Source organism: Rattus norvegicus, chromosome Y (genome assembly GCF_036323735.1).
Source record: "Rattus norvegicus strain BN/NHsdMcwi chromosome Y, GRCr8, whole genome shotgun sequence".
NCBI lineage: Eukaryota > Metazoa > Chordata > Mammalia > Rodentia > Muridae > Rattus > Rattus norvegicus.
Genome location: NC_086040.1, coordinates 54845573 through 54867598, shown reverse-complemented (window position 1 = coordinate 54867598; position 22026 = coordinate 54845573).

The window sequence follows — 22026 nt, the reverse complement described above, 5'->3', positions numbered from 1 at the left end:
TTCCACACATTGCTGTATTATCATGGGTCGCCAGGGCAAAGTCCATCATTGCAAGGCAATAACCAGGCTAGCTTTTACTTGCTCCTAAGAATTTTTTTAAAGATTTTCTTCTAATCAGCCTGGTCTACAAAACAACTTCCAGGCCAGCAAAAGCTATGTTGTAAAATCTTGTCTCAAACATAAAGTGCAACAAAATTCAATAAATAAAATAAAATATAATAAACACAAGAAAAATAAAATTTTATAGCTATAATCATAGAAAGATTATTTGTCCTCAACATTTATGCTTGCATGTCGGAACAGGATTCAATTTACAATTGTCTTAACACTCTTCCAGGCAAGCCACAGATCCAGGGAGGGGCTGATGTGAACGGATCCACACTGAGTTGTAGTAACCTAAATCTGAGCTGTTCTTGCCATACTGAACGTGTTACCTTTCATCCTCTGTGGCTAAGACCTTATATGAACAACCCTAAGTAACCTAGGCTCTCCTGTTCTGTCTTCAACTCATTAAGTCTCTCAGAAACCACGTTAGGAATCCCAGTGTGTTCCGTTACAATAAGCTTTCTCTGCCTGAGGCATTTCATCGGTAAAATAAGAATAAAAAGCCCCTGTGTTTAACAAACACTTAATGTGGCGGAGACCCGGGACCTATCCTAGGTGCTGAACACAGAGTACAGCCAGACACAGCCTTCAGTGCTCATGAGAAATAAAAGCTGATCTGGGAGAGATACATAATTAATACGATCATATATTTATATAATAAATAACTTGGGAGTGGAAAAGCTTTAAAGAAAAAAAATAAAACAAGGAAAAGAACAGAGAATCAAAACAGAAGGTACAGTTGTGGTTAGACTGGAAATCACGCCCACTGCAAAACAGGCAGGATGGCACAAGTTCAGTTCTGAAATAAATAACTCTAAAGTTTCAATTCTGTGCTCAGAAGAAAATAAAGGCCTATTAAAGATAAAACTTTTAAAAAGTTTTGTTTTTTCCCAGACAACATCTAATGAAATTGCTAACCAACTGGACTAATTGAAGAAATGTTAAAAGGGTGCCACAGAGATGACATAGTAATTAAGAATGCAAACTGCTTCTACAGAAGATCTGAACTGGATTCATGCTCCTGTGTCCTGTGACCCACAACCACTTGTTATTTCAGCTCCAGGGGATCTACCGCCCCCTACTGTCTTTCTTGGATATCGTGCTCATATGTGTATACACACACACACACACACACACACACACACACACACACACACATACACACACAAACACACACACACATACACGGACAAACAAAGAAATAATTAAAAATTAAAAAGTAGACTTTGAAAAAGTATGTTACACAAGAATCATTTAAGGAGACGAAATAATGAGTCAGAAATTCATACCCATACACAGAAATCAGTGCATGAGGAACAGAGTAATTAAAACAGGACTAAAATTAACATTTTCAGTCATGATTGCTCTTTAACATGAAATAATAGCAATATAGGTTCACATCTGAAGTAAATATAAAATAGACAGCAAGCTAGAGCAGATGGAAAGTAGTAATGGGAAATATAAGATTCCACGGGCTACGTATTAATACAACTAAAGAAGTATTTAACTAGGGGTGAGTCTGGATTCTTTGACACATATTGTAAATACCAGGTGTGGGGGCAACACATAAAACAAGTGTTTTAATTTTTTTAGTACATCTCGATGCTGAGGACCAGGGATACAAGAACATCTGCTTACATCCTGCTACTAGAAAAAGACTGGACTCATCTTTAGAGCCCATTCTTGGGAAGTTGAAAAAAAAAGGTAGGTTATGTCTACTGGGTTTGAAGAACATGTGGACTTTGACGAGTTGGTAGCCATTGTGCCTGCAACATCTACAAAACACAGTACTGGAGAGAACAGTGAAAGATTCAAAGAAGATCACACTGTGCCTGGCCTACCTTCTGCTGACTCTTCTACTGACAAACTTGGACAGGTAATTTCCCCACACATTCCAGGTTCACATAAACCTTCCTCTCTTGCCATAGAGATCTTGGATCTTCCACTTTTCCAGGAGTTTCTGGAACTATCCAAATGTTTCCAAGGATCTATAGGTCATTCCACATTTGCCCAGGTGTCCAAAGTCTTCCCACAGATCCTGAAAAGAAATCATACATTCTCCTCTTCCAGAAGGAGTGTCTTTTTTTATTCCATATTTATTCAATTGGTATTTCTTATTTACATTTCAAATGTCATTCCCTTTCCTGGTTTACAGGCCAACATCTCCCTAGCACCTCCCACTCTGCTTCTATAGGGGTGTTCCTCTCCTGATCCGCTCCCACATTCTGCCCTTTCCCAACAATCCCATTCACTGCGGAGTTCAGTCTTGGCCAGACCAGAGACTTCCCCTTCCACTAGTGCAGGACTCCCAGCTGCCAAGACGGTTATTTTCTGTGCATGTGCACACATGTGTGCTGATAAGCCCGCAAATCCTCCATTCCTCTGGGAGAACGTTACCCTAGAGATATAACAGCCAGGATATAGGCATTGAGGCCATGGCAGCCTGAGAGTTCTGCAGAGGTTGACAGTCTCCACTGCCCCTTCTGTGACAATTAGTGTTGAATGTCTGGGAATTCTGAAGTGGCTTTTGTTGTATCGACTGCCTTGCTAGCAGAAATGTGAGAGCATCAGTAAACCACACAGAGGTGGCTCATATCTCACAGGTGACATGCATGGCACTTGTGCTTGCCCAGATGCCCTTTTATGATGTGGGTATGTTTCCCTCCCTCTACAAGCAGGCTTCCGTGCAGGGAAAATTTTGTTATCTCTTTCTCCATAAAAGGATATTCACTTCTGGTTTGAAAGTCAAACCAACGGTCATGTGTGCCATGGAACAAAAATTAGGACAGATTCTTTTATGTATGCAAATGTATTCTGAGTGATACTTTGGATTTATATTTGTAAGATTATTACCAGCAGGTAATGAAATTAAGATTTAAATATTGTGCTCCATTTAAATGGCAGTTAAGCTTTTGGCTGGATCAGGAATCAGCACATTGTTGGGTAAATACTAATCGGGCTGTGATGACATCCCGTAATTAGTTAGGGCTTGGGGGAAAATAAGATTTCCTTTGCTACCTGCCATTTTATCTCAAGGCAACTTTGAGGCTTCAGAGTTTCCATTAGAAGGATTAGATGGTTGAAGCAGCTCTCCCAGCTCCGGGTGATAGTCTAATTCTAGACCTGGGTAATTAGATCAACAGTTAGATCTAAATTCAGACAAATAATAGGATGGAGTTCAGGCTGATTAGCCACACAAAGCCATTAGTTGGATCAATGATAAGTAAGCATTTCTTTTCCTGAGCAGAACAATCCACACTGGAGCTGTGCTGGGGTGGCTGCAGGCTCGTGTCTCTACAGGTGCTCTCTGAGCCACCTGCAGGTATAGGATAGTATACAGTCTTTGTCCCAAGTCTACAGTGAAGAGGTACTCATCCTGTCTCCGGGCTAGAAGGAACTGAAGTTCAGAGATGTCTTTGTTCAGGTCCACACAGCAAAGGGCAGGGCAGAGAGAGATTCACTTTCGGTATGTCTGACTCTTTAAGACATCCTCAGAGACACTGCTGCAAATCTCAACCCCCAAACATTGATCCCAAAGCAAGAGTGACCATCAAGATATCTAAAACTTGACTTCCACTGAGAGTGGATTAGTAACAGCATGAAACCAGAGGCCATATACTTCCTGATCCTCAGTAAGGACAGTTTCAATTGTGTGTGTGTGTAGGGGTGTGTGTGTGTGTGTGTGTGTGTGTGTGTGTGTGTGTGTGTACGACTGCGCACATGCGTATTGTTTGCAGATTCCCTTGGAGGACAGAAGAGGACCTCAGGTTCCCGGGAGCTCATTTACAGACAACTGTGAGCTGCTTAAGTGGATCCTAAGAACAGAATTTGGGTTCCCTGAGAGTATGGAACATGCTCTTAACTGATGGGCTCTCTCTTCAGGCCCATGTGTTTCTCAGCCTCGACTGAGATATCTTTAGGAAAACGTGCACTATCTCTGCAGGCATCCTTGGCTGGGTCGGTTGCATTGATGTTTCTGATGCTCAGCCTTCAGGAGACAAAGGCTAGACCCCAGAAGATAGCTTCTCTCCATTTTAGTGTCACCCTTAACTCTCCAGTTCCTCTATCCTGTCTTGTTCGAACCACAGGGACAATGCTGCTTCCTCCAGGACTCTGGAGGTGTGTTCTCGTCGGTTGAGCAAGGACGTTAGGCTATGAATAAAGGTGTGTGTGACTCAGTGCCTTTTGCTGTACTATTTATGAAATGTTTTGTCTGGAATTAGGGCCGGGGCTGGTTCAGGTGTGTAAATTAGAGACAGCCTCACAGTCTCTTGAGTTGAGCCTTTTTTATAACCTTAGAGGCTCTCAGGGGAGCACGTCACCACCCACACCACCTTTACCCCTGAAAGGATGGCTAAAGACAGTCTTTGGGGTCGAGATTATTCTGCAAGCTTGAAACTGTGGAGTCAAAGTGCTTTCAGCTTCCCAGCTTCTGTTACATGCAGCTCTTCAGCTTGAAATCACAAACTGTAAGGGAAGAGAGCTGGGAGCTCATTACCATGGGTGTCTTGGAAAGTTTGGGTCGAGTTCTGCATTAATTAAGCCTCATTTGAATAATGAGCACATGCTATTTATTTTCTTGGAGAGCTGCTCTGAGGGAAGCAGAGAGGTTTCTCCTACAGGAAGCCTGGTGGCCCATGGGCCCATCGCCCATCACTTGGGTGAGGGAGAGGGAGGCAAGTGTGCTATTTTAAACCCTCTGTTGTTGAAGTAAACACCCATAACTGGAACATTGTGGGGCGGTTTTTCAGCTGTTTCTGTGAGAAAAGGCCTGGGGTCAGCCAACGTCTTCTCCAGTCCTTTCAACGCTACTCTCTGCCGTGCATAGGAGATGGTCTAATATCTGCCAATCTAAGCTCCCCAAATCATGTGTTCTCTTTCATCTGTTATGGGGCTGAGCAGAATGGTGATGAACTTGACATCATGTGGCCACCTTAGTTGTCATGAGCTGCACTCCACAGGAAGAGAGGTATTCTCACACCAAACACCCAGATCTGGCTGATCTTGACCTGGGTGCTTAAAAAGGACAGGCATCTCTGCACCAAAAAGCAATGATTCCTCTGTACATATGGATATTTTTTTTTGGTTCTTTTGTTCGGAGCTGGGGACCGAACCCAGGGCCTTGCGCTTCCTAGGTAAGCGCTCTACCACTGAGCTAAATCCCCAGCCCCTACATATGGATATTTAAATCTGATCAGGGCTCATGATCTAGTCTAGTTAAAACAAGCATCCTATGTGACATTTCTTTGTGATTTTTTTTTTTTTTTTGTAATTGGCTGCGCAGAGTGACTTCGTCTGTCATGTGGTACAGGAAAAAATGAGCCAGATTCCTTCAGCTCTGTAATTAAATCACATACCTTCATGGCTTTGGCTGCACCCAGTAATCTTCCTTCTTGGACTACTTGCCCATCTATCTAGGCCAGAGTTCCGAGCCATAAACAAAAGTACAGAAGGCACAAGCCTGATTCTGTTGAGTGTGTGGCTCAAGAACTCAAACATGCCGGCGCTTATGAGACTGCACACTGGAGCTACACACTTAACATTATTATATGCAGAGGATAGGAGGGGCTGTAGACACATGACAATTTCATACTTCAGGGAGATACAGGACTTCATGTTTTTGGGGTTTTCGAGCCACGCAGATCCAACATATGTTCTTCATGTAAACATCATGAGTCTTTAAGCAAGATTTTAAAACAATGGTGTAATTATCATATACGTGAAGAGACCCTGTAGTGGTTTGAATATGCACTGCCAGGGAAATGGCACTATTAGGAGGTTGGCCTTCTTGGAGGAGGTGTGTCCCTGTGTTGGTGAGTTCTTGAAATCCTTCTCCCAGCCATGTGGGAGACACTCTGCTGCTGGCTTCTTTTAGATGAAGATATAGAACTCTCAGCGCCTTCTCCAGCACCATGTCTGTCTGCACACTGCCATGCCCTCTGCCTTGATGATAATGGACTGACCCTTTAAACCTGTAAGCCAGTCCCGATTACATGTTGTCCTTGGTCATGGTGTCTCTTCTCAACAGTGTAAACCTAACTAAGACCCCATACTGGATAGTTCATGGGATTGCTCAAATGTCCTTGGCACCATCACTCTTTTATCTTCTGCAATGGCCCAACCCAATCTCTATCCAATCCAGGGTGCTCCTCCAGTCTTGGTGCTCACAAGAATCCCCTGTACAAGGCACTTTCCCTCAAACTCTCCTAGTTTGTACAATGCCACCAGCCATGGCATCCTCTTCATTGATAGGGTGATGTCTATTCTCAAGGATGGGCATCAAGTCTCCCATGTGGTTTTGTAGGGTAGCAAAGCATCTCCAGGGACAGGGCACAGATTCAGGGGATTAGAGAGACGGCTCAGGCACAAAGAACACTTGATACTCTTGCAGAGGGCCCAGGTTCTATTTCCAGCATCCATATGATGGCTCACAGTTGAACTGTTACCCAGTTTCAGGAGATCTAATGCCCTCTCTTGGCATCTTCAGATATCAAGCAGGCACATGGTGCACACAGTTCCATGTAGCCAGAACATTCACTCATTCGACAATATAAACACATCTGATTTTTAAAAGGTATGAGCGTTGGAACATGGGCATGGGTGATGCTGAGCGTGGATCCCAACAGCTCTCTTTTAAGGGTAGTAGGGACACCAGTAGTTTGGAACCTGGTGGCTGTAGGAGAGGGAGAACCATATGGTCATGTCAGTATAATGCCTTCTGGTTTGGAAATGTTCATCTCACGGCTCTGATGGTGCCCATGAGGCAGAGGTCTCAGCACTGAGCTTGGGAACAGTCAGCACTGGGAGAAGGCAACAGGTGAATGACTATGTCTTTCTTCAAATACAGTGAAAGAGGTTCTTTTCTCCGTGTTTTCTGTCATCATAAAGTTCTAAAAACCACCGTGGTCCAGATGAACTTAATTTGAAAGTCATTACAATGGATATGGGGGGAGTTGAGCTGCCAGTTCAATAAGGAAATATTTGATGAGCCAAGAAAAAAGTGTGAAAGTTAACATTATAAACATGATTAATGAGCAGGGTGGCTTCAAAAATTCATAAAAGAAAATAACAACACAACACACAGGCCCTGGTCTCTGTTGGCTCAACAGGCTGCTGACAGTGTGTCCTGATTTGTCTGCATTAAATAGTTGAGGCTCTAGGCTTGCCCACATGGCCCATGTTGTCTCTCATCTGAACTTGACAGGAATAACTTTATGTTTTTGTGTACACACTTTCCTAATACCATAATCGCTTTAGCTGATTTGGGCTTTGCCAGCCAGTCAGGGATGTTGAGGCTAATGTGTTTCTTCTTTAAAAACAAAAACAACAACAACAACAACAACAATGACAAAAAAAGTAGCAGCAATAACAACACCCCCCCAAAAAAAAACAAAAAAAAAAAAAAACCAACACGTTTTTGTTTTTTTTAAAACCACAACAATTCATATTTACCAGAAAAGTAAATTGGAAGTTATGTTGTCTGTTGGGGACTTGTTCCTCTCTCTAGAGCACTATTGTATTAGGGTTTCCAGAGAAAAGAAATGGCAGAATGATTACACATTGTCTTAGTTAGATTTCCAATGCTGTGAACAGACACCATAACCAAGGTAACTCTCTTTTTATTTTAAGGCTTGTTTTATTTTCATGACTGATTATATGAGGCCACAGTGAGGTCACTATGCACAGACGTGAAGGAAGCTTTATTTCTTGGTCTCTTCCTCCTTGGACAGAGTCTTGATGATCTCCTTTTCTTGGCCTTGAGGCGCTCCTCCCATGCATTTTTCTGCTGCCTTGGTCTTAGACCTGTGAGCCTCAGCCTGGTCAGCCAGTAGCTTCTTGCATGCCATGTCTGCCTTCGGTTTGTGGATCTGCTCCATAAGAGTTCATTAGTTTTGAATACATTCTTTTTGACCTTCAGGTACAGGCAGTCAATCTTCTTAGATTTCCAGTATTTACTGAGAAGCCGGTGCAGGATCCAAATCCTACTCATCCAGGTCACCCTCTCAGGCACCCAAATGTTGGCAGTACCCTTTCTCTTCCCTATGACCATATGACTGCACGTCAAGGTGTTTTTTCTGGCAGCAAGCCTGAGAATGGACAGTTACAGGCTTCCAGATGATCAGGCCATCTTTAATAAGCTTCCTGATCAGCTGAGGGGTGTTGGTATTGGCGATTATATTGGTCTCATTAGGGTCCATCTGGAACTTCTTTTTACCACAGTGGAGGACACTAGAGGCAAGGGTCTTCTGTAACCTGAGCATGCTCATGGCTGCAGACGCAGCAGCAAATGTAACTCTTATAAAGGACAAGATTCCATTGCAGCTGGCTTACAGTTTCAGAGGTTCAAGCCATTATCATCATGGCAGGAATCATGGGAACATCCAGGCAGACTTGGTGCTGGTGGAGCCCAAAGTACTTGATGAACAGGCAGCAGAAAAGGATTGTCTGTACCACTGAGCATAGTTTGAGTATATACAAATCTCAAAGCAAAGCCACCACAGTGGCACACTTCCTCCAACAAATTCAAACATACTCCAACAAGGCCACACCCACCCCAACAAGGCCACACAAACTCAAACAAGGCCACACCCAATCCAACAAGGCAACACCTACTCCAACAAGGCCACACCTACTCAAACAAGGTCACACCTACTACAACAAGGCCATACCTCCTAATAGTATCCCTCCTCATAGGTCAAGCATTCAAACACATGAGTCTATGGTGGCCCACTCCTATTCAAACCACCAAACACAGTAAAAGGTAATTTGACTTACAGGACACTGTCTGGATAATCTAGCAATGTCTGTCTCATGAAGGGTACTGAGAAAACCATTAGCTGCTCATTCTATGATGCTTGATACCTCAGCCATCTTAACCTGGTGCTGAAGGAACGTGAGTTTCCTGGAGGCATTGGTCTGCAGTCTACAATGAGATATCAGAGAAGGTCGTTTGAATATTAGCAAAGGAATGCAGAAGCCACAGGAGAGATCAATTTGCCAGTGAGAGTGAAGGCAGGCAGACAAAAATCAATGCCTCCTTCTTTCACATTCTTCAATCTGGGTTGCCACCAGAAGGTCCCACCTACACTTAGGGCAAATCTTCCTGATTCAAATAACCTGATCAAGAAAATCCCTCACAAGAGTGCCCCGATGCGTCTATTTTAATTGAATTTAGAGCCACTCAAGTCAGCTACCAAGATTAGTGGCCATGTCTGCCCACTCTCTCATACAATTTATTTTTCTTGTTTGCTTTATATTTTGGGCCCAAGATTAACCAATCCATGCCACTCATATTGCTTAGCTTTGAAGCTTTCATTTGCATTCTGTTCTCACTAGAAATCAAGAAGCACATTGTATCTTCACCCCTCTCCTGGCTAATCCCTGCCTCACCCAGGTACCAGCCAGCTTGCTGTCACTACAGTCGCATAGACTGGATGCCTGATAATGACACTACAAGTCAAGATCAGAGCCCTGGCAAATTTACTGAAGCCTGCAACCTGGCTTGTATATGGTGTGTTCTGCCTATATTTTACTGGGTTGAGAAGGTCCAGCAAGCTCTCTGTGGGTTCTTTTTAAACATAGGTGCACCAATAACACAGAGGAGGAGTCCATCTTTGTGACTGAAGTCACACCCTCCAAAGTGCTGCTTCCCAATGATGTCATCTTTGGTGACATCTCCCTAGGAGTGGGGTAGGGGAGACATTTAGATTACAGCAACCTCTACCGTTGGAGATGGCTCTCCTCCAACTTGCACTGGCATCATCAGGCTTCTGTGTGGATGCAGCAAAGGCAATGTAAGTCCCACGCATGTCCCTGTTATGTCTCATTGGCCCTAATGTCCCCTGTACTATGACCCTCACCCTGCAACAGCTGCCCTTGTGTGTATCAGAGCTCAGCTTTCCTGATGTCAGGCACCTGGGATCTACCTCTATCTCCTTTTAAACCCATTTGTTAGCTAAAGGACATGGGTCAGTAGGTAAACTGCTTGCTGTACATGGATGGAGACCTGAGCTTGGATCCCCAGAGCCAACTTACATATCTAAAGTGGTAACATGCACTCTGACCTCAGAATCAGGGAGACAGAGACCTGGAGACCTCTGAAGTTCACTGGCCACCCCATAGTCAATGACTTACTTTGGGATATACTGCTATGAACGGACACCATAACCTAAGTAACTCTTATAAAGACAACATTTAATTGTGGTTGGCTAACAGGTTCAGAGGTTCAGTCCATTACCATCAAGGTGGAAACATGGCAGCATCCAGGCAGACACAGTGCAGGAGGAGCTGAGAGTTCTACCTCTTCATCTGAAGGATGCTAGGAAAATACAGGTTTTCAGGTAGCTAGGATGAGGGTGTTAAAGGGCTCACCCACATTAACACACTCACTCCAACAAATCCACATCCACTCCAACAGGGCCATACCCTCTAAACCTGCCACTCCCTGGGCTGAATATACGCGCATGCACACACACACACACACACACACACACACACACACACACACACGCAGGCACACAGGCACGCATGTAGGCACCCCAACCATCACAGGCATCAGTGCCCAGATCCCAATGAGAAAAGCCTACCTCAAAAACCAAGACAGGCACTGGCAAGATAGCTCAGCGTGCCAAGGCACTTGACACCAAGCCTGAGGATCTGAGTTCAATCCTCATGACTCACCAGGTGGAAGATGGGACTGAATCCTACAACATGTCCCTTGGTCTCTACATATGTGTTGTAGCATGTATGTGTCTCCTCCGACTAAGTAAAACTATTTAAAAGAGGAATGACACCCAAAATTGTCCTCTGACCTCTACATGCATGCACATACACAAGTCTCGAGTGTACACACACATAGAAACACACACACACACACACACACACACACACACACACCCCACTTGTCATGGAGACCAGTCTCATGTAGATCTTTTTCAAGATAATACTAGTCTTAGTGCAATTCTTGTTCTATTGTCCAAAGAGAGACACATCTCTAATAGGGCCGGGTATGCACAAGGCTTTCCCATCTAACAAAATAGGAAATCGGAACGCAATGTTTTCCAATTTCAGGATGAAAATCAATGCATTCTGCTCTATGACCTTGCACCTTCCTGCTTTTCTTCAGAAGTGATAGCCAACCATTGCTGTCACCTGGTCAATGGGAAGTGCCAATATGACATTGGGGTGGTAGGGATGAGAGACAATCTGGTAATGGTCTACACACAAACCCACAGCTATACGGAGCCATTCCACACTTCATTTGGCGTAGTAGGGACAACATCAGAGGGAAAAGGGCTTATGCCTCTTAAATAAGAAACAAGCTGTTTCATAGGAAATAGGCTGACAGAAGCTTGGGTTTCTAATCATTCTTGTCTTGAGTGAATGAAGACACAGTTTTCAGCTTTCCCTAATAGGCTCTGGGTTGTCCTGAAGGTTTTAAAAGCTGTCACATGTATCCTTTTAACATTCTCATCTCAATGCTCCGAAATCCCACTCTTTGTGTGTAATGCCCTTATGGTGCTTGAATCACTCTGGTCAGGCCAGTAGTCCTAATAGTTAGTTAATGTTTCCTTTTCCAACACACTCCTTGGGATGAGGGAGACAGCTTGGGGTGGAGTCTGAGGGACTGGACACAAGGTAAAAAGCTAAGCATGGATATAACTTCTTGTACCAAGAGTTGGAGAATTCCTGGGATTTATTTCCAGCCCTTCTGGCCTATACTTGTGAGATTCAGGCCACAGAGAGACCCTGGGTCAAAAACAAGGTAAATTGGTCCTCTGGGCTGTATGTCACACACATGAGAACATACACGCATAGCACATACACATATATGCATACACACAAATGGGAAAACATGTTATTAAACATCCATGCATGTAACGAATTTTCCTCAGAAAACCCCCAGAGCACATTCTTTAAAGAGGAGATAGTTGCAAAAACAGATGCAAGGGAAAAAACTTGTAATGGAAACCACTCTGACACCCCTTCATTATATGTGGATACATGTAGACTAAGATTTTTTTCAAACGTACTTTAATAAGGGATCTCAAATGCTTAGAACTCCCTTCTAGCCCACTGACCATAGGTAGGGGAGAAAAGATGATAAATAGGGCAAGTGGATGTGGACCTGTTTAGAAGTAGTTCTTTGGGGCAAATCCAATCTGAGCTGTCAGGACGCCAGCAGTCCAGTCCCATAGTGTCAGGATACCAATTGTCCAGTTGAAAAAACAATGTAACCAAACACAAATCATCACTGTTTGCACAATCTGGCAGAAACAGTCAGGCCTCCACCAAACTGGCACTAGTCAGCAGGAGTGACCAGAACCAGCTGGAATACCAGGAGCTCTTTGCCACACCTCAATAAAGTGAAGGAAAGTGAGAATCAAGACCAAGAAGGGATTGCAGGGCAAACAATGCAAGCACCCCATCATTGTCTACTGAGTCATACTCGTAATCTCTCCAAATATCACATGACTCGCCTTAAACAAACCCCACATTAGTCTGCATCACAGGACAACCACAAATTTCCACTTCAGACACCAGAGTGTGAGGAAAGAGAGAGAGACTGAGACATGTGGAAGAAACAAGGATATCCCCTTGAATTGTAACATGTCCCCAAATGATAGTGAAGGGAAGATACCTCTTTGCCGAGCTGCTAAATTCCATTAAAATCACAGTGGCATCCAACTGGCCTGTTTCCTAAAATTCTCACTGCAAATAGCCAGTTTCATTTGGATATTGGTATAACTGACTTTCTGTCCTTTAATCCACGGAGGGCATCCTGATTAGTTTGAATCAGTCATGCTAGCTTTGTTCTGTGTATGTCACTGGTGTGGAGGTGCATCAGAAGACTCACTGAGATACACCAAAAATCTTCTGAGGAAAAAATTTTTTTTCTGCCTGTCAAAAATAGGGAGCTATCCAAGACAGTTTAATCTCTCTTCCTCGTCCTCCCATCCAGGGTTGGAGTTCTGCTGTGGAGGAGTGTGATGTGTTCTCTGGAGATGCAGCAGCCATCTTGTGACTACATTATAGCCAATCTGCTGAGGGCAGTAAGATGAGAAAGATGGATGAGCCAAGAGTCCTGTGGGATGGCTGGGCTGTTGAACTGATGATATGTGTGCTTTGGTGTTTCTTCCCAAGTAAATCACACAATGGGATTAAGGGATACTGGTTGGTTTTATATTACTGTGACCAGACACATTCCCAGCAGATATATTTATTGTGTTTGCCCTTCTAAGGCCAGAATTATTGCCAGCCTCATTTGAACTTATCTTCTGTCCTACCAGAACCTCAATTTGCCAGCCGCTCCCCAGGCCCTCCTTAGCAATTAGCAACCACACACTCAAATAAGGGCCAATGTCCCAGGAGGTGGATGTGATGCATCAATTAAAACACACACACACCAGGAAGGAGAGTGAGATATTATTTAATATGATTTCTGCCCAAAGAAGAGTTAAGTCAATATAGTATTAACGTTACATTCTTTTATCTCCCCCTCTTCCCGTTAAATGTTTGATAATTATCTGCTTAATATGTGACCTTTCTCCGGACCGCACAACACAGATTATATCCACCACAGCCTTCTTCATGATTACTGTGGGTGTTAAGTTATACTTCATGGACTAAAGGTATTTCCTATTCTGGTGGAGCATAAGGAAGATAAGGTTTCTTCCAGAAACTTCATATTTTACAAATGCAAAATGCTGCCCTATTCAGAAACAATGCGAAATCCTCCATAGCTCAACATGGCTTCCTGACTTCTGATTAGAAATTTAACCCACATGGCATTGTCAAGGAAGGAATGTGCACCTTAAAGAGAGACTGTGGTCTGACAGAGGAATGGCTTTCAAAGGTTCATAGGTGGGGTTCTTGGGCTAAGGAGCATGCTTAGGCAGTAAAGTGTTTGCCATGAAAGTATGAGGGTCTGAGTTCGGTCCCTAGGACCCACGTTAAAAAATAAAAGTCAGACATGGTGGCCCGGAATCCTGGTACCACAGAGGTGGACAGATGGATCCCCGATGTTCTCTGGTCCACCAGCTTGACTAGTATGTTTGGGGTGTAAGTGTGAGACTTTGTTGCAAGAAAACAAAGCAAGGCAGGTTGGAACTGTCTTAGTTACTTCTCTTTGCTCTGATGAAATACTGTGTGAACTATCTCAGGGAGGAAAGGGTTGACTTCAGCTTGATCAGTGCCCATCAAGAAGAAAGTCAGGGCAGGAACTCAAGGCAGAGACTTGAAGGCAGCAACTGAAGCAGAGGCCATGGAGGAACAACTGCTTACTGGATTTTTGCTCATTGCTTGGTCAACGTGCTTTCTTCTGTAACCAGGACCGCCCACCCAGAGGTGGCGCCATCCACAGTGGGCCTCCACACACCAATCATTATTTCAAAAGATGCCTCACAGGTCTGTCCACAGGCGAATGCAATGGAGGTAAATCCTCAGCTGAGTTCCCCTGTAGTAAAATAATAATAATAATAATAATAATAATAATAATAATAATAATAATAATAATAAATCCTGACCCGGGGTTTCTCACCTCAATGGTTTCTGTTCCCGAATGAAAGAAACACGCCCAGCCTCTATATCTAAAGCAGCCCATAGCTGGGCAGCTGCCTACCCTCCATGCTGTTAGAATCCACCTCCCAGCAATAACGCCAAGTTACTATTTACTACTTTCTATGCTTCATCTTGGCTGTTCCTGACTCCAAGGAGCAGCTTTCTGGGCCATGATCTCTTATCCCCTTTATACAGCAGCTCTGCCCTTCTGCATGTTATTTCCCTTCCATGGCAGCCTATGTCTCCCCTCCTCCTCACTCCCCTAAGGCATGGCAGACCTCTCTGTCCTGCTTGCTCGAGGACCCAAGCCCGGGAACCCTAAATCCCATCTTTCTCTCTCTCTCTCTCTCTCTCTCTCTCTCTCTCTCTCTCTCTCTTTCTCACTCTCTCTTTCCTTCCCAGCTATTGGGGGCTAGCATCTTTATTCACTAATCAGAATTAACTGCGGGCAGGTTCCCAGAAGCTAGGTGCAGACTTTCTCCTGCAAACTAATTTGGGGAACCCAATTAGTTTTAGAAAACAAGCAGCTACAGTCTCCTCTTCCTAGTTGTGTCAACTTGACCACAGAAGGGAGTTGAGCCAGAGACTGAGGAAGACACCTAAGGTTGACCTCTGAGCTCCCATGCTTATGCTTATGCAACCACACACACGTATGTATTCATTTATTTAATTCCAGAGCAGGATATTGATGTAGAATGCAGGGAGAGTGGATCTGGCAACAAGTAGATAAAAGAGAAACAAGTATTTGTAATCACCACAGAGAGCTCCCTTCTTTCCTCTCAGAACAAAGGAGACTACAGCCAGAGTGTTCTCTGCCTAACTCTGTAGGTGCTTCTCAAGGGCAAACCCCAAACCTGCAGGGTTTCCCCCAAAGCCTTTGTTCCATGATGTGGCAGTGTGCATTAAGTTGAAAACAAAAACAAAAACAAAACAACAAAATCCCCCAAATAGTTCTAAAAGTACCAGGAAAGATTAAAACCATCTTATTTAACAAGAGATACTTGTTTATTCCTGTTTGATAGATGGGTATTTCTCCAATATTTAGTATTTTTTATAATTATTATTAAACAAAATAGAAATAGAGTAGAAAGGATGAGAACAAAACAAGAAGTGGTTGCTGGTCCTCTGGGGAAACACTAGGTAGAATCAGGCTTCTTTTAATTCTGGGAAAGCTCAGGTACAATGCGGACTGTGTGTTATTTCATGGTTTCTCGTGAACTCATCTGAACTTTTCTTTTGCATACTATACTGAGGCACCCTTCTGTCTTGGACCTGTGTGGTGTTTTGCATGCCCAGGGTGCCCTTCATTCCTCAGAGAGATACACTCAGGATTCTGCCAGGTGCTAAGCACAGGGTGGTGATAGTCCCACATGGTCCTCTCTTTGGTGAGCCTGAGAGAGAATGGGTCAGGGGTCAGCTAATAATGCTGACCCTTTCATGCTAGCGACAGCTTTATAATGTTTTATTTATTAAGAAATGGTAATTTACTTTAATTAATTAGTTAGTTAATTAATTAGTTAATTAATTAATTAGTGTGTGTGTGAGCTCGCCAATGCACATGTGTAACCTCAGGTCCTCAGGCCTGGCAGCAAGGGCCTTGACCTGCTGAGCATCTCACAAGCCTGGAGCAAAATGCTGACCAAAGGAGGCAGGGGGCCTTGAATGAAGTGTTTACTTTTCCTTTACTTTTTTTTCCGGACCTGGAGATCAAACCCAGGAACTTGTGCTTGCTAGGCACGCGCTCTACCACTGAGCCAAATCCCCAACTCCAGGTGTTTTCTTTTTAATCTCTTTTATTATTGTTTGAGAATTTATATAGATGAATGTAAGGCATATTTGTTCAAATCCAGCCCTTCATTCCCTACCTTCCAATTTCCTTGTTGAAAAGTCTGTGTTACAGGAAATTTCTAGAGAAGTGTGGATTTTTGGAAGCCCTGGGTCAGGTCTGAGCTGCTCACATTGGCCCTTCAGGAAGACCTGGGGATTAGTGGGAATATTACCCACTTAGTGTCTGGGTAATGCCCCATTATTTCCATTTTAAATATCTAACTAGGACTGGTGGGAGGCAAATTCTTATCATTTCAGAAAAGCCTTCAGTCCCCTTGACACCTGTCCCCAGCCCAGGGCAAACAAAGAGGGCTCTTGTATTTCGTGAGGATTGTCCTGGTGTGCTCTGGGATTTCTGCATTTGCTCAAGGACTCTGGGTGTTGGTATAACTCAGACAGCTTAGGGCTCATGGCTTCTCTGGATTTCCATGAGAGAACTCCAGTCCTTCTGCAGACTTGTTTTACAGGGTGTCGGTACTGCTATTTGCATTCCCATTAGGGGCTGATTATTACTCTGGCTCATTATCCTCTCACTGGAGTCTGGCCTCCATGGTTTGCCCTTCAGACTCTTTCTCTTTACTTCAGGGAGGTAGCATAGAGCAGGTCACAGCAGAAAAGATGCTGTGATTCTAGTCGAGGGAGAGTGTGAACTTGGGAAAACTGCAGTTTTGTCTGTTTGATGTCTGGATTTGCCTTCCCTGAGATTTTTGCCCACCCCCCCATCCCTGCTACTTCCTTTCTTTGCCCTCCCTTCCTGTCCTCCATCCTTCCCCACTTCTTTTCCATTGTGAAAACCACTGCTTCATAACATCTTACTATTAAAAATTACAGAGGCAAAGACATTGGACCTTGTAGTCACATGACTTCACACAGGAGACAAAGATACTCAACATTCCAGCTGAAGAGATTGGTCACTGCTTCCCTCTGGTGCACCTCCTCCCTTTCTCAGATACCTTGAATGAGAAATGCTCCTCAGAGATTGTAAATGCAGAAACACAGCTCTCACCATAAGGGACTAAGGATGATTTATTCTGCAGCCATGTAGACTGATCATGGTCCAAGAACACAAATTTAGGTCATCCCTTATTCCAGTGTGGACACAGTTTCATGAAGTTTCATAGTTTTACATAACAAAGAAAAGTATACATTGTTGGGCACACTGCAAGGCAGTTAAAGCCAATTGGGGGGATCTTTTCTATGGCCACAGGATGCTATCCGATGACATTCTTAGCTTTTGGATTGGTGGTAGCTAGGGGTTTACTAAGTTAATAGATTCCGAAAATCTTTTTTTTTAAATCTATGATATAGATTAGTTTTGACAAAGATGTAGGCAAAGAATTCTGGGGACAAAAACTACCAGGTAACTAGTCTCTGAATCAGCAGCATTCCAACATCTCCTCACCACTGCAGTTCTAACCAGTCAGTCAGCTTTCGCAGACAGCTTCTTCCTAGAAATTCTCATTTAAAGGGCACACATGTTTAAACAGTTGGACCTCAGTTGCTCGCACTAATTTGCTAAGGGATTGTGGAACATCCTGGACACGGGGACAAGAGAACCACAGAGGCAGACTGCGAGATTCATGGCCTGCCTGTCTCTGACTCCAGCCTGGTTCTCTATATTGTGGGAGCTTGGTGTACAGTGTCAGCCTCTTTTTTCTTCTGTCAGGTACTTTGTTACGACAGTAAGGGAACTGATTAGTGCAATGAATAGCAGTTTAACTAACTAGAAGCAGTCTTGAAAGCCAAGGGTACCGATCTGGCTTTGTGCTGGGTGAAGAGTTAGTGAAGATTCTGTTGTCTCCTTTCAGAATGATGAGTTGACATCTTTTCATGCAAATGTCTGTGGTTGTCATTGATTGGAAGGCAGGGCCTCAACCATTGAAACTGAGTGAAGCTGATCCCATATGGACTGAAGTTGGCTCCTGCTCCATTGCTGTTGTCTTCTGAGCATATGAGAAGAATGGGAAGCAGAGGAGGTCACTATGTGACAAAGGAGGCAGGGATGGACGATGTGTCCAAAAACCAAAGGGTGGTGGCATCCTGCAGAATCAAGTGGGCGGGCAGGGAGCTCTCTCTCTCTCTCTGTGTGTGTGTGTGTGTGTGTGTGTGTGTGTCTGTGTGTGTGTGTGTATGTGTGTGTGTGTATGCGCACGTGAGTGCGCAAGCACAGCCCTACTGACACTTAGGCTCTAGACACTCAACTTCCAGAATGCTGAGAGAATGAGCATCTGTTGTGATATCCCCCATGTATGGGCATGTGTTGTAGCCACTTTAGGGCACTCACACTGAATCCCTTGCTGCTCTCAACTTGGCCCAAGTCCAGTGGGGATGAAATGGCCACACAGAAGGGGAGATGCTTCCCCTGAAATAACCCCTGTAGTTCCAGTCACAGCTCTCAGTTCTCTGGGTTGAGTGGTTGTATATCCCAGGGCCCATTTGTAGTCAGGACCCTGTTCTTAAGCAAGTGCTATTCTTGATAGTATTATCAGCCAACTCTTGGTGGGATGTCTGCTGCCGGAGCCACTGCTTTAGTTTCTCCATGGACAGTGGCACTGAACTTATGGGATTATTTCCGTCTTTGTGCTAGACACAAGGTAAATCCTCTCAGCCTCCGGACTGCTCAGTGTGGGTCTTCTTCCTCCCCTTCTGTTTATCACCATCTGAGAATTCAGGATGGGTCTTTATGTGCAGAGCTGAGAGAACTGTTCTCTGCCAGGCGAGCCTCTCTTCTCTCCACTTCCCCAAAGCTTCATGTCTCATTCATGTCAGCACAGTGGAGACATGGCTGGTAGTGTAGGAAGTCCTTCTAAATTCCCCTGGGAGCTTGTCAGAGCTGCTTAGAGGGGCAGAACTTGTGTATTTATTCCTGCAAAGGCAGGTCCACTCTGTGGAGAAGGGAGGGGGCAATAGCCTGAGGGGTAGAACAGAGCCCAGTCTGCTCCACGCTCCCTTGTGTTTCCGGTGCATTTTTATTACACAGTTTTGTTTGCTCAACTCAGTTTTCTGTAGCATCACTCTGGGCCCCCTTTGCTTGTGGTTTGAAATTTTGAGCTAATGCTAAAGTAACCTCTGGAAAGGGGTGGAGCTGGGATATGTAGTTTCTTCTGTTCAAGTAAATCACAAATTTGTAAGCGGCGGGCGAGGTTTTTGCAAGTTTAGCTATTTTCCTCTCTGAGTTTCTTTTATCTTCTTCTTTGAGGCCGGGGACTTGGGCAGGGATACTGGCTGTTTCACACTGCACACCTAAGGTCTTAGGATGTGCTGCTGGGGAAACAACAGCCATTGGCTACAGCATTCCCTCCCTTAGCACTGGACCTTGGGAGACATTTGGTATCCAAAGGACAGCACTCAGCAAGAACGTTCTTTGCTCTGCTTTAGTTACATTGACTCAATGAATGTTGTTTCAGGACCTCTGGACATTTATTTATTCATGGCTTGTGTTGGGAATCCACTGGAATGGAAGCATTCCCTTCTGGAGAGAAGAAGGTAGGTCAGAAGTTTCAGGAAGCTTAAGAAACCTAAAAGGCTTAGGATTCTCGAAGGTTATGACGCTCAGGTCCTGTTCCAAAGAGCAATAAGATGAGAACAATTGCCCTGGGGGTCAGAGGCAGCCATGATGAAGGAAGCTTCTTGGGTGGAGCTGCCTGCTAGTTGGGCTAAAGCTACAGGATGTAGCTATTTTGAGTGTCACCCATGCTGGAGTGGGTTTTTCACTGATAGAGTTGTCCGAGCCACTCGTTTGCTCCTGAATAGCCATGATAATGTACACCTGGCATTAATAGTTTGTAGTTGGAGGTCTATAAGAGGTGAACACACATTGCTCCGGTCTACCCACGATAGGTCACGTAACATAAGCTGCTAGACATTCATGTAGGTTAAAAAGCAGCAGAAGTCACTCTATGTTAACATAACCAGAACTGGGTAGCTAAGCGAGCAAAGGTAATGCTGGGTATTGGGCACAGTTTCTAGTTGACACTGGGGAGGAAAGATGTTGGTCATCTTCGCTCCTCATCCCTGCACCTCTGTGCTGGTCCAGATACCACCAGGCAGGACGCCATCCTACAATCCACATCTACACTGGTTTACTGACCAGATCCAATACTTCAGGAACCTACAGCACTACAATAACCTCACTCCCTCTTCCTTGAGCGTTCCTATGACTCAACTCTTTCCATTTTTGCCTCTCTCTGTGAGTCTGTGTATATGCGTGTGTGTCTATATTATAGATGACCCATTTTACATTAATGCAAACACATGGGGGGCATCTTTAAAAATGACTGCTGACTGTATCTCACCCCAAACAAAATGCTGCAATGCAGACATGGTGTAGCTCAGTACCAGAAAGAAATAAGAGATGTTGAGAAATCTACCCAGCTGTTGCTAGTGTGAGGTGAAGTTTAGACGTCTAACACAAGCTTCTGGTCCTACCATATGGGTTTAAGATACATATTGTCCCAGTACAATGTTCAAAGTTGGGACTATGAAAAACGATTGGACACTGTGGGCTGTCATCAATGAGTTCATCTGTAGATGGATGTGTATAAAGGTGGCGGGAAACTAGGAGATAGAAAATTAAGGAACTTGGTCATTTGGGACATGTCTTGGAGGGTGATTTTTGTCCTTGGTCTCTTCCTGTGTTGGTGCTTCTTGGTTGCGAATGAGATTAGCAGTTGAGCTCTATCGTGCCCCTTTCATGGTCTTGTGACCATGGACCAAAACCTATAAAACTGTGAACCAAAGTAAGTTTGTTAACTATGTGAGTTGCTAGACAACTTGTTAGAGTGGTGAATGGGATTAACATGAATGTGGCCAAAAGTTTTGCTGACCATACCAGTTCAGGTCCGGATATGATGTAGGAGGACCCATGATTTAATCCTTTAAACTCTTTGTCTGGAGGCTGCACGCTAAGAGAAGACCCAATGTTTCCCAAGTGGTTTTATCCAGACGATTCTGCCAATGTATCTGTTGTCTTAGCAAATCCAGAACCTTGCTGCTTCCCACTCTGATCCTTCTCCTGACTTCACTTCTGTGTTTTTAATAGACTTCGATATCATATGAACTAGTGGGAAATGAGTATTAAAAAAAAGAAGGAAGCTATGAATTTTGCTTTAAAATCATTAAATTACACTTAAAATAAAGGATTTTTTAAGTATGTAAATTATACTTCAATTAAGCTACAGAAAAGGCTTGGTCAACTGTGATGCTTGTCATGTGATTTGCTCTTTGTCATAGTTCCTGTGACTTTGCTCTTAATAGTAGTGGGTTTTAATACAGATGACTCAGAAACCAGTGTAACCATGCAGGGAGAACACTCCGTTCTGTCAGGGAAAAAAATCAGGTCAAATTCATTGGCTTTCTTATGAGGGTTTTTCTCATCACAGCTGAGTTGGCTAGAAGTTGGACAGCTATTGCCTGAGAGCAAAGATGGAGAGAGCAAAATGTTTACGGGGATAACTAAAGGTTGTGCTCATGAAAGGGGTTGAGTTTCATGGAGTGCATTTGCAGAAGCTCCAGCGGCTGATAGAGCTGGGTGCT